At 30.3% G+C, this 25,163-nt stretch overlaps 9 non-coding genes across 9 annotated transcripts; 1 reads left to right on the forward strand and 8 right to left on the reverse strand.

The window, feature by feature from the left end:
- Nucleotides 1–10,219: 10,219 nt before the first annotated feature.
- Nucleotides 10,220–10,292, reverse strand: Trnak-uuu. The gene has a single exon. It is a non-coding gene; the product is annotated as a tRNA-Lys (tRNA).
- Nucleotides 10,293–11,633: 1,341 nt separating this feature from the next.
- Trnak-uuu lies at nt 11,634–11,706 on the reverse strand. Its single transcript has one exon. It is a non-coding gene; the product is annotated as a tRNA-Lys (tRNA).
- Nucleotides 11,707–11,798: 92 nt separating this feature from the next.
- Trnak-uuu lies at nt 11,799–11,871 on the reverse strand. The gene has a single exon. It is a non-coding gene; the product is annotated as a tRNA-Lys (tRNA).
- Nucleotides 11,872–11,963: 92 nt separating this feature from the next.
- Trnak-uuu lies at nt 11,964–12,036 on the reverse strand. The gene has a single exon. It is a non-coding gene; the product is annotated as a tRNA-Lys (tRNA).
- An 8,752-nt stretch (nt 12,037–20,788) lies between these two features.
- On the reverse strand, nt 20,789–20,861 carry Trnak-uuu. Its single transcript has one exon. It is a non-coding gene; the product is annotated as a tRNA-Lys (tRNA).
- A 731-nt stretch (nt 20,862–21,592) lies between these two features.
- On the reverse strand, nt 21,593–21,665 carry Trnak-uuu. The gene has a single exon. It is a non-coding gene; the product is annotated as a tRNA-Lys (tRNA).
- A 92-nt stretch (nt 21,666–21,757) lies between these two features.
- Trnak-uuu lies at nt 21,758–21,830 on the reverse strand. Its single transcript has one exon. It is a non-coding gene; the product is annotated as a tRNA-Lys (tRNA).
- Nucleotides 21,831–21,921: 91 nt separating this feature from the next.
- Trnak-uuu lies at nt 21,922–21,994 on the reverse strand. The gene has a single exon. It is a non-coding gene; the product is annotated as a tRNA-Lys (tRNA).
- A 1,946-nt stretch (nt 21,995–23,940) lies between these two features.
- On the forward strand, nt 23,941–24,013 carry Trnak-uuu. Its single transcript has one exon. It is a non-coding gene; the product is annotated as a tRNA-Lys (tRNA).
- Nucleotides 24,014–25,163: the final 1,150 nt, after the last annotated feature.

Below are 25,163 nucleotides of genomic sequence, written 5' to 3' on the forward strand. Positions count from 1 at the left end.
CAAGAAAACTCCATCCAAATAGAGGTATGGACTATCAAAGCCAAATTGACACTTTTAAATTTAAACAAAATTTTAATACAAAATTCTTTTTAACGGACAAGCTTTTATTATATTAAAAAGTAGAAAATAATTTTATTTATCAGTCACTCATACCCAACTATTTGTAAAAGCATGAGACGCTCAATTTAAAAATCAAAAATATATCGGATTGCCTTATCTACTCCACTACATGATTCATTCTTGATATTAAGCGCCTCAAGCTGATTACAGACAGACAACGGGACAGGTGAAACTGAATAAAAGCTTGTAAATCGCTGTATTTTCTGGAATAATGTTCGCACAGAAGTCTTCCATCAGTGCCCTAATATTTTTATTTTGTGTTATTGTTAAACAAGAAATTTTTCGAAATCAAGGCTAAATTTTCCAACAAATCCAATAAAAGTGGTTCGTTTTTCTATAAAGATCGTTTTAATTCAAATTGAATGAACAAACGCACAAAAAGCTAGATTTTTGCTATCAATTATTGTCTAAACTATTCGGTTTACAAAAAAGTATTTATAAAGAACAACTTTCTAATTTAAAGCGTTCATCTGTTTGTCAGTTATGAATCAGAATGAGGTTTTAATTGAACCTGAAAATAAGATGTGTCAGTTTGAAACTTATATTTGTCGTTTGAAGCATTTTCCTCGATTAAATTAATTTATCGAGTTTCAAGCATAGCTCACTCTGTTGATTCGAACTTCATAATAATCCCATCCGATAATACCAAGGAGGTTACCGGGATAAATTTTCGGCGGTAATTTTTTTTCCAAATTCATTTTTAAGCATGTAGATTTTAAAAAACATTTTATTACAATTTTCGGGAAAAAATGGCAGTTAATTGTATATTTTCACTTGTTAAATATAAGAAAAATTGTCGAAAATGGCATGCATGATCTGTCAAGGTGGTTTAGAAAAATTACAATAGCAATTATTTATACAATACAAAATTTTGTGCAGTTATATATTATAAGTTATTTAAAAGTTAATATTGCATGCCATAAAAATTTTAACGTCAGGTTATAAATTTGGTTTTACAGCTACCTATTATATTATGTTTCGCGTGGCAAATAAGAGAAAGTTCATTCCAACTACTGCATTTATTTTAAAAATATTAACTTTTCTGTGTACATGATACCAAATTCATAGCGCAGAAATAGCGTAGACTAAGTGAACTTTCCACTTTCATGGTTTTAAGATAATTTATACTCAGCAAACACGATACCTTGGGTTAAAATGCGATCTAGTTTATGGTTTTCAAGATATTAGCCTCATATTCGTGTAATACGAGCCTAGAAAAATTGGTTTTCTAACAATTTAAAATTGATAGTTCGGGCATGCAAATTCGCACGATTTTTGTAATATTTGGGTCAAAATAACCGTATTAATTGATTTTTTTGAAGATATGAAACAATAATTTTTCGATTTCTTGAATTTTTTCAAAGGAGTACCCCTTAAAAAAATCATAAAGATTCACAAAATATTTTTTTCTTTCGTATTTTGATAAAAACATGGATTTAAGCTTAGTTTGACCCAGCGAAAACAATGCCATGGATTAAAATGTTATCTGGTTGATGGTTTTCAAGTTGTAAGCCATGGTTTTCAAGTTATATTCCAACTAGGGTTGCCACCTCGGTCAGGTCTCCCGCCCAGTACATTATGAAGATGGTTTTGTGGAGGGAGGAATGCAGAGAGAAGCGATAAATTCAAAAGAGTCCAATTTCGTCATATTTAATTTATTTCAAGGATGAAGTAATATAAATATACTAGAAATTTGCACATTTTCTCCGTCATTTTGCACTAAATCTATCAGTCTGTTTGTTTTGGCATTAATCTTTAAATATCTATCAACATTTAGTCACAAAGTACAGACATACAAATTTTACCCAAGTATGACTCGAACAAAACGAACAAACATGAAAATTCTGCATGAATATAAGAGTTTTACAAATGACTTCTTATCGTGATACCAACAAAATGGGCTGAAAAGTCTTATAAACACTAAAATCATCCATAAAATCAATTCTCACTACTCTAGTTGCTGAGATCAAATCCATCATGGTGGCGATTCAGCAATCATAATGCTTATTTTTGCTTTTTCGACCCCGACTACGCGTCTCTGTCGGGCGAGGCCCGAGCATGGTGGTAATCCTAACTATATTATTAGGATCAGTGTTGTCAACTTAGTAGTTTTACCACTAAAACTAGTGTTTTTTTCTACTATTTTTTAAATTTAAAATAATTTAAATAATTTAATATTTTAATATCATTTTTGGCAATATTATTGCTCTCTAGTTGTTTTTAGTGGTTTTCTATCGCCTGTTTAGTGGGTCTTAGAGTTGAAAGTTGGCAACACTGATAAGGATAGTACATTTATTAAATTATGTTAAGTCGTTATTACATTATACTTTAATAAACATGTTACGTTTTTAAACAAACCACAAAAACGCGACTACATATTATTTTTTTAACCACAAGTTTTTAATATACAAAGTGTTATTACTAAACTCCACCTAGTGGCGCGACTTACATCACACGTTGACAACCAATCCGAAACGGTTGAACATATGTGTGCAATACAATATTGGGTAAAAAAAAAGGTTTTTATTTTACATTGAAAATCACAAAAAAATTCTATATAGAGAAATATTATAATAACCTATGTGGTCTCTGTGGAGTATGTAACACTATACGCCTAAACGATTAATTTAATAAAATCAAATATATTATTTTTACAATAACTAATTAATATATACATTTAACAAATGAAAACAAACAATTGCCTGAGTTAATTGTTGAAAAACCATGTATAGACAGTGTTGATTACTCTATCACATTACACATACATATATACATGTCACATATACCGTGTGTGTTTGAAGCATCTAGGGATAGAATTATGTCTGTAGTATGACTGAATACAGAATACATTCATTAAGTAATGCATCTAAAAGAGAGGAGAAATTGTTATAATAATACCAATAAACAGAATACAAACACGTATTTCCAAAAGCATTCACATACTAGTAATGATTGAACGTTATCAAAGCACTTAATAATATTTGTGTGCAACAAATCTCCCACTCTCTGCAAGCATACAACAGCTTGTCCTATCGTATCTGTTTATCGTATCTGTAGTCTTACTCTTTTAGATGCATTTCAAACGAATGTATTCTGTATTCAGTCATACTACAGGCATAATTCTATCCCAAGATGCTTCAAAACCACACGGTATATAACTAATATTCTCATATAATACATACTATACAGTTTGCGCTCTCACAAGTAAACTGTGATGTTTACGAAAAAATGTTTCAAACAAAAGTTGTTTATTTTTTATAAGGAACATTTTTATACCATGTATATAAAATATACCAAGGTATACTAAGTTTAGTCCCAAGTTTGTAACGCTTACAAATATTGATGCTATGAACAAAATTTTGGTATAGGTGTTCATAAACACACAGAATTAGTCCATTTCCGGTTATCTGTCTGTCTGCTTGGCTGTCTTTAGTCTGCCTGTCCATCTGTCATCACGATTACTCAAAAACGAAAAGAGATATCAAGCTGAAATTTTAGGACGTAAAAAGTGAGGTCAAGCTCGTTAAATGAGCAACATATGAGCAACAATTGGGATCTTGGATCCGTAGGATCCATCTTGTTCTATCACCAACGATTTATAAGATGGGTCCAAGACCTAATTAACCTATGTTGCTCATTTACGAACTTGATCTCACTTTTTACGTCCTACGTCTCTACTTACGGACCTGGGTATGTTCTATAACGTTTGATAACTTATTTCAAAATGTTGGCTGGAATCATACATAGTAAGTCTTGGATACGATCGAACCGAAGCCAGCGCTTCCAGTGAATAATTTTGGATAATTTTATAGCTAATTTAAAATTTTCAATTATTAACATGTAAATAGTATAGTAAATGTCAAATTGTGAGAATAAGCGACGAAGAATCGATTTTTGAATCATCAGCCTATTTTATCAAATTTTGCTTGTCTGTTTTCCAACAAAACGATAAATTTTGATAATTTTTGAATCATATTCTGTTATTTTGCACGATAATTTCCGTGGCATCTGGGTCGATGAAGGTAAATGCAGTGGCGAACAGGACGTTAAAAATTCACTCGAAGCACTCGATATTTGCAATGAAGATACGTTTCCAAATGTCTACCAAATTCTTCGCGTTGCTGCAGATTTATCTCTAACAAATGCGACGAATGAACATAACTTTAAACTTTGCGTCGTCTCAAAACATACCTTAGAACGACAATGGCTGACGATCGGCTAAAGGGGTTAGTATCGCTCAATATACATAGAGGTCGATGTCCGCAGCGTTTTGGAAAAGTTTTTTTCTGTATCTCGCAGAGTTGGCTTATTGAAGAATAATGACTGTATAATCACATTTTGACATAAGAAAATGTTCTCGAAAATAGAGTTTCTTGCTTTTATTAACTTTATGAACTAGCATGATGAAAAAAGTTTGAACAAACCCAAACCTCCCCTCCCTTTGAATGATTCATGTTTACTCACCAGAATGCCACCATGGAATGAACAATTCAGAAAATTCTACGCAACATTTTATATCTTACGTCACATGAAGGCTTCTGTAAGTCAAGAAAATGAACTTTACTACTGTTCAGGGAATAATATAGAAAATTAGACAATTTTTCACTCAGTGGGTATTCTAAGGACTACTGTTAATATTCTTTGTACGAATTCAATGCTAGAACAGTTTTAACAAGAAAGGTTAAAATAATTAGAATTATTTTACGGAATCGATAATTAACCAAAATATAGCATTGACGTATTTATACGTACCCGGCGGCTACTAGGTCCACATGCTGGGTGCACGTAAGACCTGTTCAGTTTGCTTTTATTCGATGCATGTACAATTTTATATTGTGAAATTTCACCATCATGAAAAGAAGTACACTCGAAAACAAAAGATTAAGAAGTCAAATTGACTACCATAAAACTGTATTGTGATTTGAATAAAAGAAAAGTTTGTTGTTTTTTGTTTAAGGGGGTTGTAACAACTTCTGCGAAATTTTGTCAACAAAGTATCAATGTATTTATCTTTTTAATTTATGGCACTAGTTTTAGATAATTGGTAAACAGACGCTCTCAAAATGTTTTCTTTTTTACGTAACATATATTTTGATCATCATACTTAGATTTTCATGATAACAGTTAAGGTAGTATTATCGGTAATAGACTTTGCATTCAGAATTTAATGAAACTTGGCATAGTTTTCCATTATCATATCATAATTAACCAGTTAAATTTTTAGGGGTCTTCAGAGAACTGAAAAAAAAAGATATTTTAACATTGATCCTTATGAAAAATCACAGATTTTATTTTATTTCACAAAACTGGACGTTCAGATTTTCAATTCTCTGAAGGCCCCTAAAAATTTAACTGGTTAATTATGATATAATAATGGACAACTATGACAAGTTTCATTAAATTCTGAATGCAAAGTCTATTACCGATAATACTACCTTAAATTGCGACAACTTTATTTTTTATTCTTTCGTAGGCAAAGATTGGATTATTCGGGAATCAATTTGGAAAATGAGTTGGAACGTAATTAAAATTTAGAAAGACTAATTAGTCTCACGGAAATTTTCAAGATTTCAAAGATTTTCAAGAAAATTGTGCGAAAATAAATTCGAGTTTGTCAATTTAATGGGGTTTAATATTTACTTATGCGATTTTCGAGTAATTTTTGTATAAAATTAGTGCAGGTGGAAAGTGGAATACAAGGCGGAAATACATAAAATTTGACACCGAATCTAAACTACGTAAAAACATCTATAAAAATAATTTTATAACATATAACATATCGGATATCTAACGAAAATTTGGAATCTATTTGGGAAAATTTATAAAATTATAGTGTTCTGTTGATTTATTTTTGAAAAGTTTGTAGCCAATAATAAAACAAAATATTAAGTATCACTTGCATACTAAATATACGGCAGCACTAAAAATGTTATTGTACAGTCAAAATCGGCTATAACGACATATTATATGGGAGTATCAGTTATGTGTGTGTGACATGTATGTATGTGTAATGTGACAGTGTAACCAATACTGTCTATACATGGTTCAACAATTAACTCAGTCAATTGTTTGTTTTCACTTGATTAATTTGTTATCCAGTTTCGTAATTAGGTACAAATCTATAAGAAGCAGATGAAAAATTCTGTGCAATTTTTTAGTTCATAACTGTGTTTAGGGGTTTATTTGGTAGCATCTTTTACTAAAATTGTAAATTCTTCATTATCGTTAAAATCGATTTTGACTCTATTTAAAAATTGTATACAAAATATTTGGTAGCACTAAAAATGTTATTGTATAACCATTTTAAAAACACCAATCACTTTATGGGTCTAATAAAATTTTATGACCATTATATTTCTATAACTGAATGAGTTATGAAAAATTATCTATTTTACAGCATTCGATTGTAAATTTTAAAGCTAAACAATAGAGCAAAATAGCCAAGAAATAAATTTAAAGATTTTTTTAATAGAAATAAAATAGAATTAATGTCAAAAATTTAGCCTATGCCAATTAATGATTTTTTAGTGGGTCTTAATTTACACGGGTAACTAAAATGAAGATAATAAATGAGTACTCTAGGATGTTTCGAAATAAATTTCGCATTTTGCCCCAATTTCCAAGATCAATTTTTTGTATTATATTAATATGTTTTTCGACTACCAAGTAGTCATCATCAGTATAAATTAGCTAATCGTAATTACTCTTATTGTGATGTTACTCGTTGCTAATTTGGTGGCGGACTGCACATTGATATTTTCAGGTACCTACAATTTAATTAGGTTTTTTTTTTTTTTTGATTTTTCAAACATTAATTTAATCTAATTGGAGTGTTTTTTGGTAATAATAAAAAACTGTGTTATGGAAAGAACAAATTATAGTTTAAATCCGGATATTCTTCGCTAAAAGCTATATTTTAAATCATGAGAATTCATACATTTGCCTGGAAATGTGATACACATTTTATAAACTCGAAATTTGAACCCAAAACTGGAGAAATGACAACTCTATGTATGCGAGCCACATTCGACTATTTTTTGGGAAACTATGTGAAATTGTTAAATATAAATATTTATTTATTAGAGCCTAAATGGCCGAGCGATCTAAGGCGTTTGTCTTCGACTGTTTGTCCATTTAGACTTAGGTTGCGGGTTCAAATCCAGGCAGCGGCAGTGTGAACAATTTATAATTAATGGTAGTGCAGAATTGATCACATTGTCGTCGCTTGGATAAGAACGAAGTAACCGACTACACCCACATCAAAATGTAATTGTAAATATGTTTGTAATTAAATAAATAAAGATTAACAAATAATGATGTGGGTGGCCTCTGTTATAGGCGTATATGTCAGAGAAAGGGAGGTTAAACCCCATTATTATTATTATTATATTATTATTATTTATTTGAAACTTAAATATTTATTTATTTATTATATAAAAATCGGAAGTTATTTGGCGAAACTCTAAATTAATTTCATTTATTAAAATCCTGACTCAACCATATGACAAATACACTTAATTGTAATTACTAAAAAAAGACAAATCATCTACTTTCTTAATAAATAGGTAACGCGGTAAGTAAAATTAATGTTTTATTAAATGCATAGGAAATTAAGAGATATAATTAAGCGCCCACCATGTAGAAACTATATTTTGTTTTTTTTTTTAAGTAATTGTATAAAATTAAATCAAATTTAAGTTTTTACATAGTTAATCAACTTTATGCAATCTAAATGAATTATCAAGGATTTTATTTTTAATTTCTTAAATTAACACTTTTAATTAAGTTATAATTTTGTACAAATTCTAAAATATTTTAATTTACTTTAACGAAAAATATAGACCAGAATTCCCAACTTAAGAGATTTCTTAAAAAAGGGATCTCAGTCAAAAATAAGATTTGACACAATAACTGATTCTTTTTCGAGAAATTTTAAAGGACCTTGGGATACCCACAGTTAATACCAAAGGCGTTGCTTGCCGATGGCAAATAGGGCAAGTTGATTTATGCAGAATAGGAAAAGTATGAATTCTAGGTATGTTCAAGTAAAAATATAGCAGAAAAAATTTATTTTTTATTTGAAGTTAGACTTCTTTAACCATAAATTTATCTGAAAACAGGGGTGGATCTAGAGTTAAATCTTGGGGTTTCACAGACATTGGAGTCCGGATTTATACTAGTGGGAATCGTTTACCAAAAAAATTTTTTTTTGCTAATATTTCCCCTTTCATCTTATGGGGACCCTTTTCCTAAAAACTTGTTTTTAAAAATTTTTTTATTTAGTTTTTAGACCTTATGTATGAAATATATCAAAGTTTATTAAGTTTAGTCCCAAATTTGTAACGCTTAGATATATTGATGGTAGAAACAAAATTTTGATATACGTAAAATTAATCTAATTGGTCAATTTACGTTTGTTTATCCATCAACACAATAACTCTAAAACGAAAAGAGATATCGAGGTAAAATTTGTTTATATCGAGCTCAGGGCATACAAAGTGAGTTTAAGTTCATAAGTCCATTAGGTCTTGGATCCGTATGACCCATCTTGCCAAAGCTAAGGATTGACATCGGTGGCATTGCTGTACTCAAAACTTCCGTAAATTATATGAAATTTCATCTAACTTGATGGGATTAAATTTTATATGTTTTACGTATTATTCATTGGGTTATTTCTAAAACAAATCATTAGATGCAAAAAATAAAAAAATTTCCATAAAAATATTTATGTGAATCATGGCCATATTCATTGCTGTTGTGTCATATGCTTTGTTTACCAACATGAAAAAAAAGTACAAAATTAATTTGATTTTTTTTCTAACCAAAAAACTATAGACAATACCCAATTGTTTTCAATTTTAAGAGTAGATCCGGTAAAAATATATTTAAGTTATGGGACAGGAAGTTAATCAATTATTTTTAACACTATTTTCAATATTTTCTAACAGGAAATCATCGAAATATATAGTACAGAATGATACCACCCGAAAAACATTTTTTCTTTGTATCGGCTAGATTAAAAGGTAGATATTTTGGTTTTTCGAAAGAAACTATTAGAAAATCTATAAATGTAAGGTCTTATTCTCAAATGTAAGGTAGTTTTTTTGTTAACAGGTGGCTTATTCTTCGAGGTTTCTCAAGTAGTATCTTGTCTATTTCATTTCAACCAAATTAATCGAAAGCGGCTCATATTAAATACGGTTCTCATCATTTTCCAGGAAAACAAATAAATCGTATTCGTACGTAACAATTTTCTGAATTAAAGTAGTGCAATAAAACCAAAAATTTCTATAAACTACGATGTGTAAACGTGGAAAAAAAACTAGTGCCCTTGCAAGGAGCGGAACATCGATTAAAATTGAAGTACAATATTCTATCGACTGAGCTACCACCGTTTTACATATTACAGCAATATTAAACATTAACCCATAGCATTATCAGTCCTAAAAATATAAGGTGAGCAAGGACTTGAAAACGATAACTTTGTATTAATTCCAACGAGGCACCCGATTTTACAAATTACAGCAGTGTGCGCCATCAAGGGACAGGAATATTCAGAATAAATATTATTAGTAAAAATATTGAGTGTTCAGTGTGTAAAATATATTGCCCCAGCAGGGACTTGAACCCTGGACCCTTGGATTAAAAGTCCATTGTTCTACCGACTGAGCTACCCGGGCTTACTTTTTATAGCAACTTTGTATACATCAAGGAAGAAGGAATAGTTTACGATGATACTAAATATTTTATTTTTAAATTGAAAAATATATCGCCCGAGCAGGGACTTGAACAATGCACCCTTGGATTAAAAGTCCAATGCTCTACCGACTGAGCTACCCGGGCTTACATTCAATATGAACTTTGTATACATTTTCCAGAAGAGAAATTTAACGAAGATACTAAAATAAGTTACTTTTAAAGATGAAAAAAGTTAACGCCCGAACAGGGACTTGAACCCTGGACCCTTGGATTAAAAGTCCAATGCTCTACGACTGAGCTACCCGGACTTACGTTTGCTTGTAGAATCGTATATGTCAAGCAGAAGGAGATTTTATCATAATGATTAAAATATGTTATTTCTTAATATGAAAAAAGTTATCGCCCGAGCAGGGACTTGAACCCTGGACCCTTGGATTAAAAGTCCAATGCTCTACCGACTGAGCTACCCGGGCTGATATCAATCAAATATATTGTATACATCAGATCGAAGACACCAAATATGTTTGGCGAATAAAAGTCTGAACAAAAATATCAATTTAGACCCTTTAGAAAATTAATACAATATATATTATTTAATTATTAGTTATTATTAACAAAAAATGAGCCACACATTTCTACGTGTTCGGCATTCACCGTCGATATGTCACAATATCGATATTTATCATCCGATTTTTACATAACGATAATCCTATTTCGAGTATCAATACAATTTTTGGATGTAGGTAAACATAATTACACCCTGTATTTCTATATACATATGTGTTAGAAATGTTTTTAAAAACACATTGCTACAGTCATAAATTTTGAAATCTATTCAACCGTTAACTAACTATACAATAAACATTAACAATTATTATTTTATTACAGTCGAGTACTAATTATTATAATTTTTACAAGGAAATTTTTATTGAAATTTGTATGATAGATACCCGCAGGATAAAAAATTGTATAAATATAGTCTAAAACAAGTGAAAACAAACAATTGACTGAGTTAATTGTTGAAATACTATGTATAGATAGTGTTGATTACTCTGATACATACATGTCACACATATACAACTATACAATTTGCGCATAATTTGCGCTCTCACGGGTAAACAGTGATGTTTAGGAAAAAATGTTTCAAACAAAAGTTTTTTTTATTTTTTATAACGAACATTTTTTACATTTAAACTTTTATTCTATTTCTAACGGTTTACAATTTGGGTTCTACGAACCCAAGATCCAATTGACCTATGTTGCTCATTACGAACTCGGCCTCACTTTTCACTCAGTACGCTGTAAAAATTTCAGCTTGATATCTCTTTTCGTTTTTGAGAAATCGTGATGGCCGGAAATGGACTAATTAGGTTATTTTATGAACACCTATACCAAAATTTTGTTCATGGTATCAATATTTTTAAGAGTTACAAACTTGGGACTAAACTTAGTGTACCTTGGTATATTTCATATATATATATGGTATAAAAATTATGTAGCTATTATTTGATTATGAAAATTATGTGCTATTGGAATTCTATTAGTTGGAAGTAATTTCCAATTTTATATTTAAATTTTATATTAAAAGTAATATATTTATAAAAATTTGTTGATTTTTGTTTTATTAAATTATACACAGGCAAACTTTTGAAGAATGGTCCAGGCAAAGACTTAAACACTGGATTAATTCCATTGGTCTACCGATTGAGGTACCCGATCGTAAAAATTATAGCAGTATTAATCATCAGTTCACAGGAATATTGACTAAAAATATTATTAGTAAAAATATCTAGAGTTTAGTGCGTAAAATATTTCGCCCGAGCAGGGACTTGAACCCTGGACCCTTGGATTAAAAGTCCAATGCTCTACCGACTGAGCTACCCGGGCTTATGTTATATGGTAACTTTGTATACATGATCCAGAAGGAATAGTTTACGATGATACTAAAAAAAGTTCTTTTTTAATATGAAAAAAGAAATCGCCCGAGCAGGGACTTGAACCCTGGACCCTTGGATTAAAAGTCCAATGCTCTACCGACTGAGCTACCCGGGCTTACATTTTCATACAGCATTGTGCATTTCAAGTCGAAGGAGAGTTAATCATACTGATTAAAATATGTTGTTTCGAAATATGAAAAAAGTTATCGCCCGAGCAGGGACTTGAACCCTGGACCCTTGGATTAAAAGTCCAATGCTCTACCGACTGAGCTACCCGGGCTGATATTTCACATTTATATTGTATACATCAGATCGAAGACACATCCTTCGATAACATAATATGTTTGATTTTATGAACACCTATACCAAAATTTTGTTCGTAGTCTTGGGACTAAACTTGAAAGAAGTGAAATTATATTGAAAGAAATTTTTTATAAATTATAAATGGTTATAATTGATTATGTAGAATGTCAAGTACGCGAGCGCAATCTGTGAATCGTAAATAAAACTATTATTAAATTTTAGAACACGAGCACCATCTCTGAACGGAATATGAAATTATTTTTAATATCAGACAATGAGATGAAGAAGTAAAAAGGATGAAATTTCAAATTTCGAAATATCCCAGTATAATGACGTAAAGAAACTTCACTTAAAAAATTTAAAACAAAATTTCATGCGTTTGAATTCGCAAATAGTTTGCTATTTTCTCAAAATATACACAAGAAATTACTCACGCATGAAATCGCAAATTCTACGAGGTGTGGGGCGTCCTATAAAGACTACTCAGAGCATGATTTACTCCCGGTACTCTATATACCTACATGAATTCGTTACAAAAACAACACTTAAAAGTTGCTTCCTATAATTTTGCAAAACTGACGCCAACAATATGTGTTGCAATCGGATAAATACGATATACGTCTACAAAATATTGTAAGTAACTAATAATAAAAATTTTTAATTGGTTATTTATTTAAGCGCTACAATTAACTTTTGAATCGGAAATTATTTTCTTATATCATCATTGTTATACCCTGTATATATGAAATATATATCAAGGTATACAAAGTTTAGTCCCAAGTTTGTAACTTTTAAAAATGTTGATGCTACGAACAAAATTTTGATGTAGGTGTTCATAAAATTCACTTCTGGTTATCCGTTTGAATATCTATTCGTCCTTTTGTCTGTCTGTCTGTCTGTGGGCATGATAACTCAAAAAAGATCAAGCTGAAATTTTTATAGCGTGCTTAGGACGTAGAAAATGAGATTGAGTTCGTAAATGAGCAACATAGATCAATTGCATCTTGGGTCCATGAGACTCACCTTGTAAACCGTTAGAGATTGAACATAAGTTTAAAAAATGTTCCTTATGAAAAGATAAACAACTTTGTTTGAAATGTTATTTCGTAAAAATCGCTGTTTACCAGTGAGGGCGCAAATTATATAGTACATATGTGCGTGACATGTATATATATTTGGCTTTCTAAGAGTGGCTATATTTCTTTGCTTACATGACGTAAAACAAAAAATTATGGCATAATCAACAATGTATATACATGGTATTTCAACAATTTACTCAGTCAATTGTTTGTTTTCACTTGTTTTTATTATAAATATGTAAATAAAAGTTTCGATATATACTTGTAAACTATATATTTTTCCAATGCCATGCCATCTGATTTTAATTCACGTGGGTAATACTTTAATTTCGGATGGCTTTATGTGTTTTAGAATAATAAGTGCTTTACTTTGAATATTCTAGTTCAAAAAGTCGAGCAAGAGTTTTTATCAAAATTTTATTGAGAAAGAGAAGGTAAATAAGATAAAAAAATTGCGATGGTTCAAAATTCGATCTATAATCTTTAACTGAATCTCTTGTGCTTGTTATGACGCGAACCATGGCTTCCTCACTTCAATGTCGTATTCATCACAGATATCGCTCATGCTCAATTTTACCGAGCTCTTTTCCAACGTTTCATCTTTATTCAATCAAAATATGTTTCGCAGCATCAGCTAGTTCAATAACCTGTCCAAGATCCAGGTTGTCTGTTTGAAGTATACTCGACTCAAAGACAAAGTCAAAGAATGTACCGAACTCAAAATAATATGCATGAATATCTGATTCACCAGTGGAAATGCGTCTCATTCATGGGTGCATTTTCAGGACTATATTGACAAAATTTGTGTGAACAGATTCTCAATGGGAGGGGTTTTGATCCCCAAAACCCCTCGCTTTCGCACGGGTCTGGTTTGACGTCATACATCTTTCGAATTGGCTATAAATAACATTCTTAGGGGGATCATTTTGGGATACTCTGTTCTATTTTGCAATTTTCACGTCTGTTGCAAAAATCATATTTTCAAATAGATACCTAAAAAAATTGTGTGCAAAGTTCGTAGATTCAAATTTAAAATAATAAATTCAATTGATGTAATAAAAAAAAAAAACAAATTAAACTAGGTGTCTTGTATATATATTCAGGTACTTATTGCTAAATTTTTGGAAAGTGGTTCAGATACGGATGATCAACCATACAGATCATGGTTTTCTCATCTTATAAACATATTATTGACAAGTTATTGTCATTTATTATTATTAAGAAACTACCATTTTATGAATTAATCAATAAAATTCATAAAAATATTTAGGCAAGCTAGGTAAATTCGATTAATTCATAAAAATATATTGGTCTATTACAGCGAAACTTGGTTAAGTGGGACGTGGATAAGTGAGAAATCTCCATAACTCATGCTGAGGTCCCAAAACTTTGGCACTGAATTACCTCTGTTAGTGAAACGAAGCAAACCTCTAGATCTCTTGTTGTGTTTGTTTACTTACTTATTCATATTGTACCCACAAATTCCGCACTTAATTAATTCTGAGCCTCAATGACCTTCAGTTTTAGTTTTGCTTTACTACTATGCAGGTGTTTATTTGAAAATCAGTACGTGAAACAGTTTTAGTGTGCCCTAATTTGTGCCCTCACGGGTAAACAGTTAACGAAAAAATGTTTCAAATTGTTTATTTTTATATAAGGAACATAAACTCGGTTCTATCTTTAACGGTTTACAAGATGTTGCTCATTTACGAAATCAAACTCACTTTTTACGTCCTGAGTACGCTATAAAAATTTCAGCTTGATATATCTTCTTCGTTTTTGAGTTATCGTGTGGAAATGGACTAATTAGGTGATTTTATGACCAAAATTTAAAAAAATATAATTAATGTTTAAAAATGCAGTAATTAAGGGTGATCTTATTAATATGTGATCTGTCAATTGGTGACAGTTCAATGTATAATTTACACTTTAAAAAAATGAATTTATTCAATACGGAATTTACACAAGCTATTATTAAGTTTTCTTATCAAAAGCCGTCGAATAATATAACTCAATGTAATACTATACAAAATATAAGTAATTAATACCATACAGTATACCAACAAATCTGACAAGCCACATACTATGACGTCACGTCTGTTTAAAATTTGAATTTCCGTTTTAGAAATTTGAATTTCTCTCACTGAATTTGTATTTTTATTAATTAATGTTAAGTAATTGAAATGATATTAATTACTAAAATAATGGTTTCGTTGAAATATCCAGCCAATAAAGTTATGGAAAAAAAGTATTTGAACCAAATTTAAATTTCATGAATACTCCCTATTATCACAATATCGGGCTACGCTGACAACAGTGGTGTCCTATTTATTAACGCTATTATATTTATATGTAAGTTATACTCGTAATACATGTTAATGATACACAAAGGCTATTTGTCCGTTTCATAAAAACACCCCATACCATAAATTATATTTACAAAACATGACTTTTTATATTTTTTTATTTAAAAAAATTAATTATAATAATCATTGCATTAATATTATTCATTGATTAGTTGATTAATGTGTATGAATAAAAAAAATGTGTAATTTAAGTCTTTGTTAAACACGCATAACTCTTAAGGTTCCATAAAGTCTGCTAACAATGAATTTATATAGAGGAGAATGGGATAAACACGAACGGCGGGTAATTACGAACAGTGTAGTTTTAGATGAAATAAATGCAACTGTTTACCAGTGAGGGCGCAAATTAGCAGAAAAATTTTGTGTCCATTTTCTCCAAAATTATAAAAGATAGAGAGTTGAAAATTTGCAGGTAGCTAGCTTCAACTAGTAGCTTTGTGGCTTCTAGAAAATACTTTCTAGAAAATCAAATAAATATCGGCCGAAAGGGTGCCAAAATTGTGTTGGTTTTTTAAACGCTTCTAATTTATAAAAAAAACTAATGCAAGCACTAATATTCAATAATTTCTATACTAAATGTCAAACACAGGATAATTCAACAATTAACTCAGTCAATTGTTTGTTTTCACTTGTTATACAATGTATATATGAAATATATCAAGCTGTACTAAGCTTAGTCCCAAGTTTGTAACCCTTAAAAATATTGACGCCACGAACAAAATTTTGGTATAGATGTTCATAAAATCACTTAATTAGTCCCTTTACGGTTTTCTGTCTGTCGAGCTGTAATTTTTATAGCGTGCTCGGGATATAAAAAGTTAGACAGAGTTTGTAAATGAGTAACATAGGTCAATTGGGTATTCGGTCCATGTATGTCTGGTTACCTTTCTGGCTACGATTGCGTAGTCAACACTATTTATACACTCAGTCATTTGTTTGTTTTCACTTGTTTTTCAATAATTTTAGTTTGACATTTACTATACCATTTAAACAATTGAAAGTTCATAGTCATATTTTAAATAAAATGCATGATTTATTGCAAATTTTATAAGATAAGAGCGCTGCGGTCGATTTAACTGTCCCCACCGCGCCGTCTACTATTCTTTCTGCCAATATAATAAAGATTCTTTATAGGTTGGTATATCACTTATATGATGGTATACAGAATGTTCGATTTACATCTAGGCATATAAATATCACGAGAATGACAGAATACATGTGTTAAGCAATGCATCTATTTAAGAGGTATTATAGGTGTTATATATTACTCTCCAAGCATCTTACAACTATCTCAAAGCATATCGAAGCTTCAATACATGTATATAATAACTCTCACTTAGATGCATTACTTCACGCATGTATTCTGTCATACTCGTGATATTTATATGCCTAGATGTAAATCGAACATTCTGTATACTGAATTGAATACAGCTGGAGTAGGTATTATATTTATTGAAAGTAAACTTTTTTGATGGTGTTATTTAAGACTGTAATGACTACTGGAATATATTTTGGACACGCTTTAATACATCCATCAGTTTTTTTTATATTAAAAGTTTACTTACTACCATTACACCTATAAGGGCTACCAACTACCAACCGGTTACCACATTTTCAAAAGCTACCCAAATAAACACAATTTATTTTTATTTATATAACATATATTATAAAAACAGCTACCGTATTTTTTAGTCAACAATAAAAAAAGAAGATGTACTTTTTTTTTATTTATTTTTGTTGTTGTTAAATTATTATAGTTAATTTCATTTTAAATTAGTTGCTATATGTGATATTAAAGTTTTATTTGAAATCCCACCCACGATTCTGTCGAAATTGAATTGCGAATTAATTTATCTTTGCGCAGTGTGAAAAAAATATCAAAACTATATCTATTGTTTCATCTCTATCTCTATAAATTATAAATGTCAAAGTAAGCATGTTTGTTTGTTTGTTTGTTACGCTTTCACGCTAAAACTAGCGAATGGATTTCAATGAAACTGTACACCAATATAGCTGATATATCAGAATAACTCATGAGATATAATTTATAAAAATATATTAATAAAAAAATATAAAAAATTTAAAAATTATTTTAATTTGACATTACCATAAATTACAGGTTTCTGTAAAAGTAGTCATTTGACATTACCATAAAAATTACAGATTTCTGTAAAAATAGTCAATATAAAATATTTCACGGCCATCTTTTCTGATATACTCAATGAATAGTTACGACTATTATACATTTAAAAAAATAGAAAACCATACATATATTTTACCTGTGTAAAACAATCCTTTTCATTATTTCGAGTGTTATAGAAAGGGGATAAACGAGAGCAACTAAGCGAAGCGGGTGGGTATCACTCTAATTATAAAATATTTTCGATTATTTTTTAGATCGAAGTATATGTCTGGGTAGTTTTACAAACTAAGGAATTTCGACGTCTCAGCTAAAATATCATGAAAGTTTGTAACGTTTAAAAATATTGATGCTACCAAAAAAATTTTGGTGTAGGTGTTCGTATAAACACCTAATTAGTCCATTTCATCAACACGATAACTCAAAGACGAAGAAGATATATCAATCTGAAATTTTTGCAGCGTGCTCAGGACGTAAAAAGTGAGTTTGAGTTCGTAAATGAGCAACATAGGTTATTTGGGTCTTGGGTCCGTAGGACCCATCTTGTAAACCGTTAGAGATACAGCAAAAGTAAAAAATGTTTCTAATAAAAAAATTAACCACTTTTGTTTGAAACATTTTTTTGTTTGAAAATCACGGTTTACCCGTGAGGGCGCAAATTAGGACAATGAAGTCCATTTTGTTCAAAACTATGAAAGAGAGGGAGTTGAAAATTGGCATAAACTGATGGTTTTGTGAAATTTTCTCAAAAACGAAAAAAATTCTACAAAATACTTTCAAAAGTTTTTGAAAACCAAAACCAATGGCGGCCGAAAGTCCACCATAATTGTGTTAGTTTTTTAATATTTTCTCATTGATGAAAAATAATGCAAGCACTGACATTCAACACTTTATATAGAGGATATTTCAACAATTAACTCAGTTTGTTTTCACTTGTTTACTTTTAAAAAATTTATTTTTCATAGCAAATACCTCTAGCTCTTTCCAAAAAGAAACCTCAGCTTTGTGAAGTTAAAACTGATGTGAAATAGCTGCAAAATTAAAATGTTTTTAGAGTCCTAAAGTGAAATTACTTCTTGTCTCTAAATCACGCATTAGAGCTATCATTTAAGCATAAACTTATTTCCAAATTCTTTTAAAATTCTAAGTAATTCAAATCCGTAAGCAATGAATATATATATAGATAATTTTTGATTAAAAAATGAGAAAATTATTATTTTTATATAAAAAAATATAGTTTATAAGAAGAAAAAAAAACCCTGAAAAATGAAGACAATGGGAAGTTCTCTGTAACATAACAAAATTGTAAGAAGGTGTTTTTTGATAATTCTATGAATACAGTACTTTTTTTGTAACAAAATATATATATTGGGTATAAATTATACAGATAGTCCCCCCTGATAAAAAAATCCAATACACAAATTGGAAAATTTCCAATTCAATCAATTGGAACGAATGGGTAAACAGTGATGTTTACGAAAAAATGTTTCAAGCAAATGTTGTTTATTTTTTTATAAGGAACATTTTTTACATTTAAACTTTTGTTCTATCTCTAACGGTTTACAAGATGGGTCCTACGGACCCAAGACCCAATTGACCTATGATGCTCATTTACGAACTCGACCTCACTTTTTACGTCCTGAAATTTCAGCTCGATATCTTTTTTCGTTTTTGAGTTATCGTGTCCACAGACGGACAGACAACCGGAAATCGACTAATTAGGTGATTCTATGAACACCTATACCAAAATTTTAGCTCCTTAATATTGAGTTATGAACAAATGTGTGTAAAAAGTGTTTTCAACTTTTTACAGGACACCCTGTACATACGTATATACACATATAGGTATTGTGAATGGCTTTTAGATATTTTGATATGCCGCTCGTATGTCATGCGGATCCAATCAACGTTATATAAAAAAATAAATTAAATTTTTTTTTTAATGACTGCTTCTGAAAAAAGTTTGAACAACACAAAATATTGTAAGATATTTTTATATATTACAATTTCATTATATATGTACTGATTTTTTGGTGTTGTGATCCATTTTTTGGGATCAAAACTTTAAATGAGATTATTCATCCATTGTTGCCAACTCTTCATTATTATCTTACTTTTATATCGAAACTATGGAGGAAAGAGTTATAAGGAGAACCACATCATATGAGAGAAAATATAAAAAAGTGTCTAACTGTAAGCTATAAATAACAGTTCAAAAACCATTCAGAATGGCGCTGGTGTAAACAAAGGGTATTGTATGAATCCTTCCCTTATATAATTGTTTCCTTATCTATCCTACTCTTATTACTTTGAGCACATCTTTTAAAATGTACACTTTTGCTACAGCAGCGCCTTTCTTATTTAATGCTTTACTAGGGACACTTTTTGTATACAGAGATTCTCCTTTTACTCTACAGTCCATAATCGAAACGAGAATTGAAACTGTACAATTTTAGTTAAATCTTTTTAGATAAAAAACTTTATTAAAAAAAAAAAAAAAGTGGTAAGTTTTCGAAATCGAAAAAGTGGTAAGTTTTTGATTATTTTAGACTGGTCAAATTTTACACGCTTTTAGAATGAACTACGGTCCTACTTTGCCATCTGCCTATTGATTTTATCTCATCTAGAACCGGAGATATTAATCAAGATACGTTTAAGACTACCCTGAATCCAATTTTGGGCTTAAGATCCACGGTCCAAAAGGTCTAAGTACAACAAAATTAAATTACATGCAAAATATTGTGTAATTGTACATTTATGAATCAGAATGGTATAATTTGGCAACATAGCATTGGAATAAGTATATTTTATAATTTTAATAACATCATTGAAAATGAAATGCACTTCGATCCTTTATTTAAAATACTGTTCGTTCTCAATAAACATTTCTTTAACAAGAAATAATACTACTAAAAGAGTCAATTTTTAAATATCTTGTATACTTTGTAAATTAATTATCCTGTATGTGATTCTTTTAACTTAAGAGTTGTAATTGCAAGAAATCTGGACCCTTGAATTAAAAGTCCAATGCTCGACCGACTGAGCTACCCGGGCTTATATTTTGTAGAAAATTTATATACATCAAACCCAATGGATATTTAAAATTGATACTAAAATATATATTTTTAACACGAAAAAAATTCACGCCCGAGCAGGGACTTGAACCCTGGGCCCTTGGATTAAAAGTCCAATGCTCTACCGACTGAGCTACCCGGGCTTGTATTTTCTATAAACACTAAAATCGTGAACAAAATCATTTCTCACTACTCTAGTTGAAGACTTCAAATCAAGCGTGATGGCGATTCAGCAATCATAATGCTAATTTTTGCTTTTCCGACCCTGACCACGCGGTGGTCCGGCTAAACCTTTCAAGCCCATCACTGCCGGGCGAGGCCCGAAGAGGTGGCAACCCTAACTCCAACACAGTAAATTTTATGATGAACTTTTCTTACAAAACTATAACACATTTGTATATATATAACAATAAAAATAAAAAAATTATACGCATACTTATACATACAAATTCATTCAAAAAAATAAATTCAATATTTAAATATAAAAAATACAAAACATTCATGCCTTCTTATAACAAAATAAATAATAAATTGAAGAATATATATTATTCATTCTCATACAGATGTCATTACTATCTAGCTACTTCTCCAAGTCAGTTGAGAGCTACTTTATTAATTTATTTATATTTTTTATTATTAATTTTTTTTTTTTAATATAAATTAGAATGGATGTATGTTGTTACAACATAGTAATAAAATTCAATAAAAATATCATTCATGATTTTAAATTAATATGTATAATAAATATATTCAAGTTTGGTAGACTGATTGGGGCCGACATTTACTTTAACATTTTATTGATTATACTACGATCATACTTCGATGTCTTACTTTTTATATTTAAATATGTTGTCTCTAAATATTCAAAATATATCGCCCGAGCAGGGATTTGAACCCTGGACCCTTGGATTAAAAGTCCAATGCTCTACCGACTGAGCTACCCGGGCATATGTTATATGGCAACTTTGTATACATCATGCAGAAGGAATAGTTTACGATAATACTAAAATATGTTGTTTTAAAATATGAAAAAAGAAATCGCCCGAGCAGGGACTTGAACCCTGGACCCTTGGATTAAAAGTCCAATGCTCTACCGACTGAGCTACCCGGGCTTACATTTTATAGCAACTTTGTATACATCAACCAGAAGGAATAGTTTACGATGATACTAAAATATTTTATTCTTAAACATACAAAATATATCGCCCGAGCAGGGACTTGAACCCTGGACCCTTGGATTAAAAGTCCAATGCTCTACCGACTGAGCTACCCGGGCTTATATTTTATGGCAACTTTGTATACATGAAGCAGAAGGAATAGTTTACGATGATACTAAAATATTTTATTCTTAAACATGCATAATTATAGAAAACTACAATTTCTCCCCAACGACCTATGATACAGTGCATAAGTCTATATCTTCAAGAATACATGATCAAAAAAGACAAGACTACTGCATCTCCTCATCGTTGATCTTAAATACAATACATAAGTCTACATTTTCGGGGAAAATATGAATAAAAAAGACAAGACTACTGTTTCATATGATCTGTCTAAAAAAATATAATTAATGATTTTTTGAAATCATTATTGTTGTTTAGATGTGGTCCAATTTATTTTTAACAACGATTTTTGTGAATGCTTGCTCGATTTTCTGAATGAAATAGTTTTTTTTTTGTGCTAGTGTATAATTAATAACAATATATTTTTTAATGATTTTTGAGAAAGGCCAGTCTTCTTGTTTGTAAGAATATAAGGTACATACCTTGCTTATGTGATTACTACCAGATTTCTTATTGAATTAATTTAACAATGCAAAAAAGAAACATACCTACTGCAAAGAATTCCACAGAAACTTTCATCCTCAGTTTGATCTTCTCTTTCTACGAAAAAATTCTTTCCAAACCAAAATTATGACGGACATACAGACAATCCGAGATGAACTAGTTAGGTTAATTTTATGAACATCTATACCAAACTTTTGTTCGTAGCATCAATACTTTTAAGCATTACAAACACTTGGGTCTAAAATTATTTTGTGGATTTGTTGTGAATTGTTACAAAAAGTTTCAAATCTGCGATAATTTTTGTATTTTTATTTATAAGTTTTACTGTAATTGTTGGTAATGTTTTACATTATTTTATTTTTAATTTTGTGAAAAATGTTTGTAATGTGTTATATGAATAAATTAAGCTACTGACGATGGTTGCAATGCAATCGAAATAATCATATATAGTGAAATGTAAGTCTGTTGTATGTTTTTTGATTATATTTTTTAAATAGAATTTCTTAATATACAATTTTATTTCGAGTATCGTGGTATTTATTTCAATACCTATGTCTCAATTCGATGTCACCAAAGATTCATCATTAAAATTTTAAACTGGGTGAAAAATATTTTGGGTTTTTGACTAACAATATGTCAACATTCGTTTCAAAGCATTATGCATTCCTCTGGAAACATTATATTACGGAATTTAGTGCCCTGAGGTTTCCAGATCTTTTATCCGAAACGATACAAATAGAATGCGTCCATTTGGGAGAGAAGTTCATGTTATTGTTTTAAGGGGAGTGGAAAATTGTCATGAGGAGTAAGGCACAATAGAAAAACTCGAAGCTTTGCATATGACATAAATTTTCTTAAATATTTTTCCAATCTAAGTATTTTGAAACGAAAAACCCCAAAATTTGAGGGGATAACAAATAACTTTCCCTAACTAGATTACAATAACTTCTATTTATCGATTTTTGCAAAAACGGAAATAGAAGTTAAAACTAATAATATAGACCATTCATATGACCTCCATGTAAATAATTAACTTCTATTATTATTTAAAATCAATCCTATTTCAATGGATGAATTTAATTTTTATGATACAGTCCACAATCACTTGTATATAAGATTATATTAGATTTATGTTTGGAGTAAGTCATAATAATTATTATAAAATCTTTTGTACTGGAATCAGTTTGATTTATTGTACCTTTGCTTCAAAAGTGTTCCAGAAACCCACAGATTTTTAAACTTTCGAATAACCCTGGGCAATATTTCATTAATTTCACTTTAGTGGAAATCATTTCATTATAGACTTTAATCCAAGGGTGCGGAGTTTTAGTCTTTGTTCGAGTTATATAAATTTGGCTTTTTAAAAATTACAAATTGAAGTAAGATTATTTCTATCACTTTGCTGTGATGTTTTATACATTTCTAGAAATATCAGGCCCGGGTAGCTCAGTCGGTAGAGCATTGGACTTTTAATCCAAGGGTCCAGGGTTCAAGTCCCTGCTCGGGCGATAGCTTTTTTCATATTTAGAAACAACATATTTTAATCATTATGATAAAATCTCCTTCTGCTTGACATATACGATTCCACAAGAAAATGTAAGCCCGGGTAGCTCAGTCGTAGAGCATTGGACTTTTAATCCAAGGGTCCAGGGTTCAAGTCCCTGCTCGGGCGGTATCTTTTTTCATATTAAGAAACAACATATTTTAATCATTATGACAAAATCTTCTTCTGCTTCACATATACGATTCTACAAGAAAATGTAAGCCCGGGTAGCTCAGTCGTAGAGCATTGGACTTTTAATCCAAGGGTCCAGGGTTCAAGTCCCTGCTCGGGCGATAACTTTTTTCATATTAAGAAACAACATATTTTAATCATTATGATAAAATCTCCTTTTGCTTGACATATACGATTCTACAAGAAAATGTAAGCCCGGGTAGCTCAGTCGTAGAGCATTGGACTTTTAATCCAAGGGTCCAGGGTTCAAGTCCCTGTTCGGGCGTTAACCTTTTTCATCTTTAAAAGTAACTTATTTTAGTATCTTCGTTAAATATCTCTTCTGGAAAATATATACAAAGTTAATATAAAATGTAAGCCCGGGTAGCTCAGTCGGTAGAGCATTGGACTTTTAATCCAAGGGTCTAGGGTTCAAGTCCCTGCTCGGGCGATATATTTTGAATGTTTAAAAATAAAATATTTTAGTATCATCGTAAACTATTCTTTCTGGTTGATGTATACAAAGTTGCCATAAAATATAAGCCCGGGTAGCTCAGTCGGTAGAGCAATATGTTTCAAGCAAGTCCCTAAAGTTTTTGAGCCCAAAATCTCCATTTCTTGTACTATGAGTACTTTATGAGTATATTGGTGCATTTAATTTTAGTAGGTACAAATTTTGATGAATATTTTTCGATGTACGCCACTAAAAATATGTGTAATAATGTGTGTAATACAAATTATGACAGGCTTATCAAATGCATTAAGTCTTAATAACCATATCTTATGCAATATGGGTGGCCTCAATTTAACTAACGTTTGTTTTTGTATATTCATAATATTATATTTGTTAATTTTATTTAGTGGATATTCAAATTTAAAAACAAAAAACGTCCTCATCTCGTATAGTTTAAGAGTAATTATTCTAAAAATATAGTAATTAATAA

The sequence above is a fragment of the Chrysoperla carnea genome, chromosome X (genome assembly GCF_905475395.1).
Source record: "Chrysoperla carnea chromosome X, inChrCarn1.1, whole genome shotgun sequence".
In the NCBI taxonomy this organism is placed as follows: domain Eukaryota; kingdom Metazoa; phylum Arthropoda; class Insecta; order Neuroptera; family Chrysopidae; genus Chrysoperla; species Chrysoperla carnea.